General features: G+C 40.2%; 1 pseudogene; it reads right to left on the bottom strand.

The window, feature by feature from the left end:
• Nucleotides 1-792: 792 nt before the first annotated feature.
• LOC145800677 (heptahelical transmembrane protein 3 pseudogene) lies at nt 793-7,783 on the bottom strand (annotated as a pseudogene).
• Between the last annotated feature and the right edge of the window lie 4,128 nt (nt 7,784-11,911).

Here is an 11,911-nt window from a genome sequence, read left to right as displayed (position 1 = left end):
AATAACCTACTTATGAGCAACCAAGGTGTGACAACAAAAATGGTCACTTTGAATATCTCTTGGATAACCATAATGAGAACAACCAATTGTTCAATAAGCATGGTGCAATAAAAATATATGTTCTAAATATATATATGGAAAAAATGGAGGGCACTTCGTTTAACACGAAATTCAAATAAGCAAGAAACATGGGCAACTACTGGGAAGCATGAATACCTAAAACGGATTTTCAGAGTTGGAGGAGAGAACCTCCCAGATGAGCACAAAATTATGCTTTCTCAGAAATTGGAAACCAATCCAGCTCTGTGGGCCCTAAGCACACGTATGTTTTAAGTTCTACATTTCGCAGATTGAAGGAGATATGAGATATGAGCAAAGTTGACTTTACCATGAAATATGACTTTAATAAAACTTGGAAATACAATTACGAATAATTGTAATCGTAAGATTCAGATCCAAAACTCTTTTGACTAGCAAATATTGAATTCAAAGAAATTAATTTAATTACAATAAACCAAAACCAAAGAACTGTGATCCACAAAACCAGATCAAACGCAATTGTGAACAAACAAATCAACCAAAATTAAGCAAGCAAAACATTGGAATTGAATAAAAAAAGTGTATGATTATACTGTAAAAATAAAAAAAAAACAATGTATTCTGAGCTACAAAACCAGATCAACTATAGATACGTACTCAATATAGAATGAGAATAAATCAAAACTAACAAGCCACAACTTCGAAGGAAGAAGCCTACCACAAACCCTAGAAAAACCCTTAATTTCACCGTTATCATTGCCTACAAAATGTGCAAGAGGTCAGATAAAGGAATCGTGAATTTGGATTGCAGGAGAAAGCATAATAGATGAGAGAAAAGAAGGAGTAGACTATCATTAAGGAGATGGCAGCATAGTCTAGGCGCCAGAAAAACACATTCCAGCGTTTAGAATGGCATGCAAAGAGGTGGGAGAGGGAGCTGCAAATTAAACAGCCCATAGCCCCAGCTAGAAATACAAACCAAGGCCATCTAGGAATTGCCTTATTAGAAGCATCATCCATATCTAATGCCGCCGCTGCCGATAATGCACGCGTGATGTGTCCAAGATCTGAATCTTGCGAGGCAAACAATGTTTCAGAATGACTTTAGTATATGCATAGACGTTTAATATTCAGCTTATAAATAGAGTACATTATACAAATGAAATTCAAAACTCTCTTCTCTAGTTGGGTATCTTCTTCTAGTCTAGTACATAGACATAGTTCACCTAATTTTGCACGTTTTATATTTCCTTCCAAAATATTAATGACAATTATTGAAAAACCATATTAACACCAAATTGAAAAGGTGAGAGAAATGAATAAATTATATCAATAATCTCCATAACTTCTTAGGAATCGTAGTTTAGTTCTTCTAATTTCACATGTTTTATATTTCCTTTCAAAATATTAATGACAATTGTTGAAAAACCATATCAAAACCAAATTGAAAACGTGAGGAAAATGAATAAATTATATCAATAATGTCAATAATTTCTTTCGAATTCTAGTTTAGTTCTTCTAATTTTGCACGTTTTGTATTTCCTTCCAAAATATTAATGACAATTATTGAAAAACCATATTAACACCAAATTGAAAACGTGAGAGAAATGAATAAATTATATCAATAATCTCAATAACTTCTTAGGAATCCTAGTTTAGTTCTTCTAATTTCGAACGTTTTATATTTCCTTTCAAAATATTAATGACAATTATTGAAAAACCATATTAATACCAAATTGAAAACGTGAGAGAAATGAATAAATTATATCAATAATCTCAACAACTTATTGATCTCTCATTTTTCAAATTCTCATCTCTTGGCGGTTCTGATTGATCTCCTCCACCAACCACTTTTGAAGCTGCTCTCTCGCTACCATTTCGCTGAGGGATTTCATGTTTTTTTCTTTGTTATGTGCCTCATTTGTAGTAGAAAATAATGTCTCATACTTCTTAACTCTATCTCTCATTTTGCAGATTCTCTTTTCTCTCAGCGATTCAAATCGATCTCCTCCACCAACCACTTCAGAAGTGGTTCTCTCACTATCATTTTGGTAAGGGATTTAATGTTTTTTTAAATGTTACAACAAAATGTCGCATCAAACCTATAATCATTTATTTTCTTTTTTTTTTTCTCACAAACATCACATCCAATTAAAAAAAATCCAACTATCTTTCCAAACACAAAAAATTTAGACTCCTAAAATAGTCAAAAACTAAAATAGCTTACTAAAATAGTAACTTCCCAAACATCCACATATCCAACGTGTAATACACAGAAGAAAAAAAAAAAAAAAAGATTGACTCAAGAGATGGTTTGGTGTTCAAAACTAGGGAGACACATTTTGGTACCACATATTCAACGCGTAATATAGTCTTCCGCAACGGTAAAAAAACACAACTCTCTCTCTCTCTCTCTCTCTCTCTCTCTCGTCAAGAATTTGCTCTACATATAATTGTGGTTTGTATTTATGTATAACATTATTATTTTGGATATTTATTATAATTTTATGATTTGCATGATTTTCATTGTCATAAATAATTAAAAAAACAAAATAAAAATTTTATGCATTAAAATTAACAAACATGTTTTTGAGTTTTTGTTTTAAATTTTTTTTAAAAATATTTTGTTTTTATTTTTTCAAAAATAAACAAAAACTAGTTTATAATTTTTTCATAAACATAAACAAAAAAACGTAAACTTTACCGAACGGTATCTAAACATTAATATTCAAAAAAAAAATGTCCAACATGTAAAAAAAAAAAAAAAAAAAAAAAAAAAAAATTACAGTTTGCTGGTTGACCAGGCAGACGACTGGAAACACCCTAAGCCGAACGGACAATTTTCTAATGCCACCTCCTCGCCCAGACTAATAATACCCTCCTCAAGGCCTACCATAGTCCGAAGGAAACTACGAATCTGAAACTCCAAAACCAAAACAAGCATGAGACATTTCACTGTTCATGGAGCTGAACCTTCAACTCACTCAACTCAGTTGGAGCAAAACGATACAGTGCCATGGAAATCGGTGTCATGCCAGGCACTAAATCAATAGAGAACTCGATCTCTCGGTGAGGTGGTAAACATATAAGATCCTCAGGAAAGACATCCAAGTACTCACAAACCACTATTGGCAACTCAACCTGGGCCTCATCACGCTCACTACTCATAAAGCTAATGAGAAGACAACTAAGTTCACTCTGCCCTCACGGATCATACACCAGTTGTAAAACTCTACCAACCCGATCCCCCAAGAAATGAATACAATCGCCGCTCAAGGTACATACAGTAACCTTCTGACGGTAGCAATCTATAATAGCCCGGTATGACGATAACCAGTCCATACCCAAAATAGCATCAAAACCAGTCATATCCATCAATACAAAAGAAAAGGGAAGCCAACGATCAGCGACCTCAATATCACAGCCCCGACACCCCTATTTCAAAATCATCTCACCCCCAATAGGTGATACAACACATAAAGGAGATGCTAACTGCGCCAACTCCAACCCCAAAACTGATGCAAATGCAGAAGATATAAAGGAATGGGATGCACTCGTATCAATTAACATATTAGTAACCGAGTCGCAAAACAAAAAGGTACCTCTCACAATAGACGGAGCTGGTACAAGATCTGGTGCTATAACAGCATACACGTGCCCTGAAGGTCTATAATCTACCTGCTCACCTCTCAGAGCATAAGACTGCCGCATTGACTGAGTCGAAGAGGCTCCATGATTGGCCTTCGAGGCCTGTGCTGGCTGCGCTGGCTGGTGACTCTGTGTCTGCCTCAAACAAGACATACCAGGTGTGCCACCCAATTGTAGGCAAAACCTCTTCAGGTGCCCCGCCTGCCCACATTGATAACAAGTGAGCCGCTGGCCTCTACCTTGACTCTGGCCCTGAGAACAGGCCGAAGACGAAGCGGCTCGTTGCCCTCCTCCTCTCTGTGGGCAAGCTGGAGACTTGTGGCCTAACGGACCACATTTGTAACAGGTGATGTCTCCCTGACTGCCTCTCCCTGAACCCGAACTCGGTACTGGAAAGGTAGATCTCGAATGCGCTTCCTCGGACTGCTGAGGATTAGAACCCCTCTGCCTCTTACTGTCTCCCTGACCATCCTGACTCCTCCTAGAGCCCTCATCCTCTCCTCCTCTGCATGCATAATAGTCTCAAGATGGGCTGCAGCCTCTACAAGGCGCCCATATTCCCTAATCACGGACCCAGCTACTCGGAACATGAGTCTGGTCCGCAACCTCTTCTCAAACTCCAAACACCTATGCTCCTCGGTCGCCACCAACTCTGGTGCAAACCTCGATAAACTGGTGAATGTAGCCTCAAACTCGGCCATTGGCATATTCAACTGCACCAACTTGGAGAACTGATCCCTCAACTTCTCCCTCACCGTAGCAGGTAAGTACTTGTCTTGGAAAGCTTCAACAAAGGCCCCCCAAGTCCCTCCAATGCATCCCTGTGCATATTTCCACCACTGACCCGCATCTCCTTTAAGCTGGAAGGACGCTAAGGTCACCCTCAAACCACCGTCTTCGATGCCGAGCATCTCAAACGTCTTTTCCATCTGTTCCAACCACTCATCAGCCTTCAGTGGCTTCTTAGGGTCACCCAAAAACTTATTTAGATTCGATCGAAAGAACTCCCTTTTTAGAAAAGACGGCCCTACCTCAGCTACTTGGGCCTAGACTTGATTCTCAGCCCTAAGAATGTCCATAGATTCCCTCAATGCTCCTACCATTTCACGGGCTAAGACGCCCATGGCCTATTGACCTACAGGCTCGGCCACGTTGGCCTGACCCACTCTTTCCTCCTGTGCCGAAATCTCATCCGGTATAGGCATCTCATGCCTCCTAGGCCTACCATGCCTACCACGCCTACCACCACAACCTTGTCGTAACATCCTAATAAAGGTAACAAAGATATTAGCACATTAACAAATGTGCTGAAGCTATCTCATTCGTGTCCTACTACAATGGACAACTGTAATTCACTCCACGAAAGCATATAATCACATAAACACATACGAATTTCGTTTCCAGATAATGACCGTCCCATGGCATTGCTAGAGTTCCAGTTAGAAACGGCAGTGATCAAGTGCCTTTCCAATGGGACTCCCAAAAACCCATAGACCCGATCAACATCCTAGGAACTAAATCCCATACCCATATAGTCACGTAAACATGTTATCATATAAGCACATAATATTATATTTAAGTCTTTAACAAGCGAGACAAACCCATTGTAGTACGAAGCACTTCCCACATACCCAAAGTATTCAAACCCGGTATGCTCTGATACCAAGTTGTAACACCCTCAAAATATTATATAAATCAACCATTCATAAGAATTATAGACATAATAAAAATGTAATAGTTTCATTCATCAAAGTTAATATTATAAAAGATATCACATGTATTACACTTTCATAAATATTCATCTTGAAACTATAGCATGTAACTCTAGTTTAGAACAACAAAATAAATGCCCTAAGGGCTTACATCTTTCCAAATGATCACTTGGTTAGAACAAAAGAGAGTCAGAAGCTCTTTACAATTAAAGCCCTCGACTTAAAAGAAAACATATAAACACAAAATGAAATCACAACAGTTGAGTCTTTAGCCCCTAAGCCTCTCAAGCTATGTCTTTGAAGGTGGCATGTCACCTATACCTGAAAATGGTTTCCCAAGTAGAATGAGCCAAAGCCCAATAGAGATATGCTAAACCATATATGAGAATTAACTAAAATATGAGCATCAGATAAATGTGCAACATTCTTCACCAACACATATTCTTTTCAAGGTCATTCAATATGGATAGCCAACATCTCAATTCATTTCCATTCTACCATTTCGGGTAAATCAATTTACCAAATTCATTATTATCAGGCAACCAATATGAGATTACAACTCAATGGTTCACACTTCAATACATTTATCAAATCCAACACTTCTATTTCTTGCCATTTTACGGAACCACATTCGAGGGAACCGACGGAACCACATTCAAGGGAACCGACACCCATAAATATATAAGATTTCGGGAGTTTCACCCTAGACACTCCGGCTAACTTAATTATCAATGGAGTCCCTTCCCTATCTCCTCCCACACAATGGAGTACATCCCCTATCTCCTCTCAAACAATGATACATATTCAATGTATTTAAGCATGTTGTCATATACAATGGCTAATCAAAACACAAATTCAATGATTTAATCACACCGTCATATTCTATGACATAATTCATATGACTAGTTTCAATTTACCTGGTCCTCATGCTGTTTCTACAACAATCACAGCTATCCTCCACCGATAGCCCAAAACAGATATTTCTAAACAGATAAATAAATCTATCAACAGATAATTTATCAACTTTCTCATAGGTGTGTGATTTATCAAACCAAACTACACCATTCAATCACATTTTCCCCCAATTTCATAATTTCCAAACCAATTTCATTATTTACACAAATAGTTGATTCAACTCAACTTAGGGCAAATTTCCCCCTTTACGAAAACATCAACCCATAGGTCTAAATCTCACAATTTCAACAATAAAGAACCTCATACACAAACCCCCAAGGTTATTTGGAAAATCAACAAGAAAACCCCCCTTTAGTTTAGAGGCCAAATCTTAACATTACCCAAATCACTCCCAAATCCCACCATTTATACAAAATGACAAATATCTAGGTTAAAACTCATATTAAAGAGTAGAATATCCATACCTTAAATGTAGAGCTCAAAGAGGAAGAAGGAGAAACTTTAAGATGCCCAAAACTCAAACTTTTTCGGATCAAAAGGAAGCCCATGCAAAATTCTATCTTTTTAACAAAGGGAGTAGGGTAGAGAGACCCAAGATCAAGGAGTATTTGCAGAGAGAGAGTGTGTTTTAGAGAGAGAGACATTTGGATTGTGTTTTGAGTCAAAAAGAGACCAAAAACTGATATAAAATCACGCTGCTGCGAACTGATATACGCAGTCCTCGCTCAAGCGAAAGAGTCGTCGCTCGAGCGTAAGAAGCGTCGCCCGAGCGTAGAATGCAAAGCTTCAGGCCTGTACCAACGCATACGCACGCTCGTGCGCAAGAAGTCTCACTCAAGCGAAGAAACAATTTCACAAGGCTCGCTCGAGCGCAAGAAGCCTTGCTCGAGCGATGCACTTTCACCTTCCCAGAAAAGCTGCGTCTGGGAGAAAAACCTGAAGACCTTCATTTCTCGCTCGAGTGCAAGAAACCTCGCTCGAGCGAAGAGACCAAAATCTGGGCAACAACCATTTGTACCAACTGACAACCAACCTATTCCAAACTGAACCTACAAGTCCTAAAACTCAATTTCAAAGAATTAAAGGGAGGAAACAAGACATAGAAATCAACACACGATCACAGAACCCGAGTCCGGAACACAATAAAGGTCCTGTAAAACCGGGATCGCTATATTCATTCATGAGATTGAGTCAATTCGATTCGAACAACAACGAATGACTCACGTCCAAATGTTTAGGGTTTTGTTGTGCCAAGCGAAGACACTGAACAACGTCTCCTTCAATGGCCATTTACACCGGTAATAGTCCAATATGAACTCGTTGTGCTTCAAGTACATAGGCAAGCTCTGGTAGTTCACCAATCGCCTCTCGAATCCCTGCTTCATGTTTTGGCCTGAGTCAACTCGGCCAGCTCTCTCCTCTTCGCGATTACCACCAAGCTTTGCGCTGTTCCCGCCTCTCCGTTTCATCTTCACCGAAAAATCCCCCAACGTTTCTCTATTTCCGGTGAGCTATTTGTCGGAAATATCTCTATTTTTCGACGCCACTCTCTCTCTCGCTCGCTCGCTCCTCGTATCTCAAAATCTATAAATATGCAATTATTTATGTTTGTGCATATATTGTAGTGGATAATTGTAGACGCGCCCCGCGAGGTGGGGCCTTCGCTACTACAGTTCGGACTCGATTTTGTTTGTGGTTCTTAATCTGAACCAAAGAGTCCAAATCCGGCAAATCGTTTTGAGAAACAGATTTTTGAAAAGAAGTGCCAAACATGGACTGCTTTTCCAGATACAGAGTCGCCACCTAAATATTCTTTATAGGGGAATTTAGGAAACCCTGACTCGGTGCCGAAGGCCACATATCCGTCATTACCGGAGTTGTCTCGGCTCGGGAGCTTGGGTACGATCGGGGAAGGTCAGCTATGAGCACCCCCTCTCGCCCGGTCCGAAGACCGGCCTCTACTAACCATGATATCCGATTTTGAAAACGTTATGTGTTCTTATTCCAGTTATTAGCCTAGAATTACTATGTTATGCACACAGCAAACAAGTGTAGACTAGATTGCCTAATTTGGAAACAAGCATTGCATATCCGTTTGTTTTGAAAAGCGCTTCGGAAATTGCTACTCGCAAGTAGGCTAAAATACGGATTTCAACGAGTTTTTCCAACTCAAACAATCCAACCTTCACCCACAGGCATTCAAACAGTGATAACACATAAGCATTTAGCCGCATGGCAAGCATACTGTCATGGCAACATTCACACGCATGCGAGATGCTAAAGCATAAATACTTACATCGTACTCCGTGCCAAAACAATGAACTAGTTAGCAAACGTGCATGTCTTAGTTCATGTTAAGAATGACTAATGCAACACATACGGGATGCAATTAGATAGGCTCGGCTTATCCTAAACATGGCATGTGTAATGCGATCAACTATCACATATTCAATTTTTGAATTGAAATACAGATGCAGTTAGCATGATGTACCGAGCCTAATGCATGCAACACAGATGTATGAATGCACGCATGCATAGCATAAGGTGTGCTTATTTAAACGTGCCCTAATACTAACCATCAAAGCAGGTAAGTAAAAGGGAAGAAAGAAATGGGGGTTGGAAGACATACACACCACCCACACACACTTATTACATATTTGCCCTCGCTCGGAGGGACCGAATAAATATTACAAATTAATTAACTACGCAAGCTAATTAAATATTACAAATTGCCTAATCAGCTAAGCAAATTAACTTAAGCTAAGAAAACAGTAAATCGCCTCAGGAAATGCGCCACCATGCATGGGCTGCCTCTGTTTTTCTTCCTTCGCTCCTCTGGAGGCTGTCAAAACCTCAGGACTGCTTCCCTGGACATTGAGGAGTACCACCGGCTGAGTAGAATTGCCACCGGCAGTGTGGTGTAGTCACCGGCACAAGATGAATCCATCGGCTGCTTGTTTACTGCCGGTCGGCAATATATACTGCCGGTCGGCAAGGAATGCCTGCAGAACCTGCAATTGACAGCAACAGAGAGCAAGGCAAAGCATGGCAGCACAATTCAAGGCATATATGCACCATTCATGTCCCTTATCATGTTTGTGACTCAAAGGGGCATGTGTTTCGATTCTCGGACCACCAATCACGCATTTCCATGCATGATGGCCCAAAGAGTCAAGTATGCAATTTTCATGTCAAATGAAATGCAAACCAAACAAACATACTAAGGCCCAATTCCTATCATCAAGTCAAGGAACAAGGCATGCATGCAAGATGCAATGCAACCTAGGCATGCAAGCTAAGGATGCAACATGACATGGCAACAAACCTATGCAAGCATACAAGCAAACATGGGGCCATGCAAATGGATGCAAAGATAGACTTATACAAGATTTGGGCAGCTCTAATAAGGCCCAAAACAGTAGCCAAAATGCCCAAACATGGAGGCTAAACACGCATGCACACATGCACATGTTATGGTCTAAGTCTTAAGCATTAAGCTAGCAACATTCAAGCACACTCGAAAAGAGATTTCATGGACAATTAGTATGCAACACGAGCTCTAAAATCATGCTATAAAATGATGCCAAATCATGTTAAACAAGATAAGCAAATGCATGCAAGCATGGTCCAAACACTTGAGGCAAGTCATAAAGCTTTGAAACACATTTAGCACAACAATCATGGCATGCATTAAACAACTAAAAACAGATTTTTAGCATGTTAAAACAAGGCTAAAGGACTACTTAGATTGCATCTAAGTGACTCAAAACTCAAAGGCATGCACAATGGTCAAAACATGGTGCATGCAACACATGCTTCCAAAGCATTAAAGAGGCATGCAAGGCAGTCACGCAAGCATGAAAATGGGACTGAAATAACATGTAGGGTGGTCCCAAATCACCAAATCAATGCAAAGATGTCATGCTATACATGCACATACTTAAGGCCAACAAGCCGGAATGCAAAGGGGCTATACTAAGCATGCTAAAATCAACCCAAACACTTATGGGCAGACCTAAAACATGTCAAGATAAGCACAAAATCTTCACAAATGTAAGCCTAAAACATGCTAGAAACAAAGGCACACAACCTAAGACATGTTAAGGGATCACAAGGCATTACATGGCAACTATGCTAAGCATGCATGGAGTACCAAAACCAATTCAAAATCATGTTATATTATGGAAATATAAGCATGAAAAATAGTCTACACATGCTCAAATACACACTCAAACATAGGCTCCCTTTAGAGGCCAAAACATGCCCTTTTCAAGGACAACAAGGAGAGGGGATGGCCCTCTCCTTTTGGAGACTTCAAGGAACCATCTCCACCACTGAAATCCCTCAAGATTTCAGTGGTGAAGAGGCCCAAACACCAAAGTCCCGAAACTAGCACAAAATGAGGCCTTTCAAGGCCTAAGAGGGGTCAAGCACCCTCAAACCACAAAACACCCTTAATAAACAATCAAGAGGGCTAAAAAACAGAACTTTTTTGTATTATACACTAAGCACAAAAACGAATTTAAGGCAGGTAAAAATACAATGCAAAAATGGGTAAAAAGGGGTAAGATCCTTACCCTTGAAGACCTCTTCAACAATGGTGCTCCAATGGCCTTCCTTGGCTTGAATCCAACACCAAAACTTCAAAATCAGTCCCTTAGAACCTCAGTAGCTAGAGGAAGGTGAAACACTAGGTGTTTGTGTGCAATAGTATGGACTAAACACACTTTTAGACACACAAGAGGGAAAGAGAGAGAGATAATGTGTATCAAACCCTAACCCTAGAACTCAAACCCTAACAATGGTTGTCTAAGCTCTATAAAATATCCTAAGTCTCTAACACTAAGTCTCTAACAAGTGTCTACCCTAGCCACAAGAGAGAAGGCTTTCTCTATATAGAAGCTTATTGTCTTATAAAGCTTACAAGACAAGCTTCATAAGAGGGAGATCCCTCCATACACGTGTATGGAGGGGAGCAAAAGCAAGACAGCTGTCTTAAAATATCTGCAAAAGAGATGCACAGTAATCGGCCGGCCAAAAATGTCATTTTGGCCAAAAAGAGTGCCGACCGGCAGAAAATAGTGCTGACCGGCAACAAATAGTGCCGGCCAGCAATATACATTGCCGGTGGAAGCAAAAACCAGCCGGTGGCCTCTAGCCACTGCCGGTGGTGTGTGGGGATGTCTCACAAGGCATTCCCTGCCCCTCCAAGGCAAAACACAAGTGTTTGGTGTGAAACCAGACACTAAACGGTCGAGTTCGGAGATCCTGAGGCAAGGCGCGCGAGCCAAGACCTCCGCGAACTCCAAACGAACACAAACATGGATAATCACCGAGTGTTCAAACGGTGACGTCCAAGTCTTGAGGACGGTCAAAAATGGGGTGTCTACAGTTGCCCCTCTTTGACAGAACTCGAAAGTCATAACAATGACGGGAGTGAATGTCAAAGCCCAGAGACGACCCATTTTTGACAAGGCTGAAGACTCAGACAAACATGCAAGACTAATAAGGTATGCACCCGAACGCAGGGGCAAAATGCAAGACAATGCACGAAGCCGGACATAACTTATGATCATGCAAAGAAAGTGGTAACGAAG

This window comes from Camellia sinensis, chromosome 10 (assembly GCF_055761805.1).
Source record: "Camellia sinensis isolate YWXY chromosome 10, ASM5576180v1, whole genome shotgun sequence".
Taxonomy (NCBI): Eukaryota; Viridiplantae; Streptophyta; class Magnoliopsida; order Ericales; family Theaceae; genus Camellia; species Camellia sinensis.
This window is presented reverse-complemented; position numbering and strand designations above follow the sequence as displayed.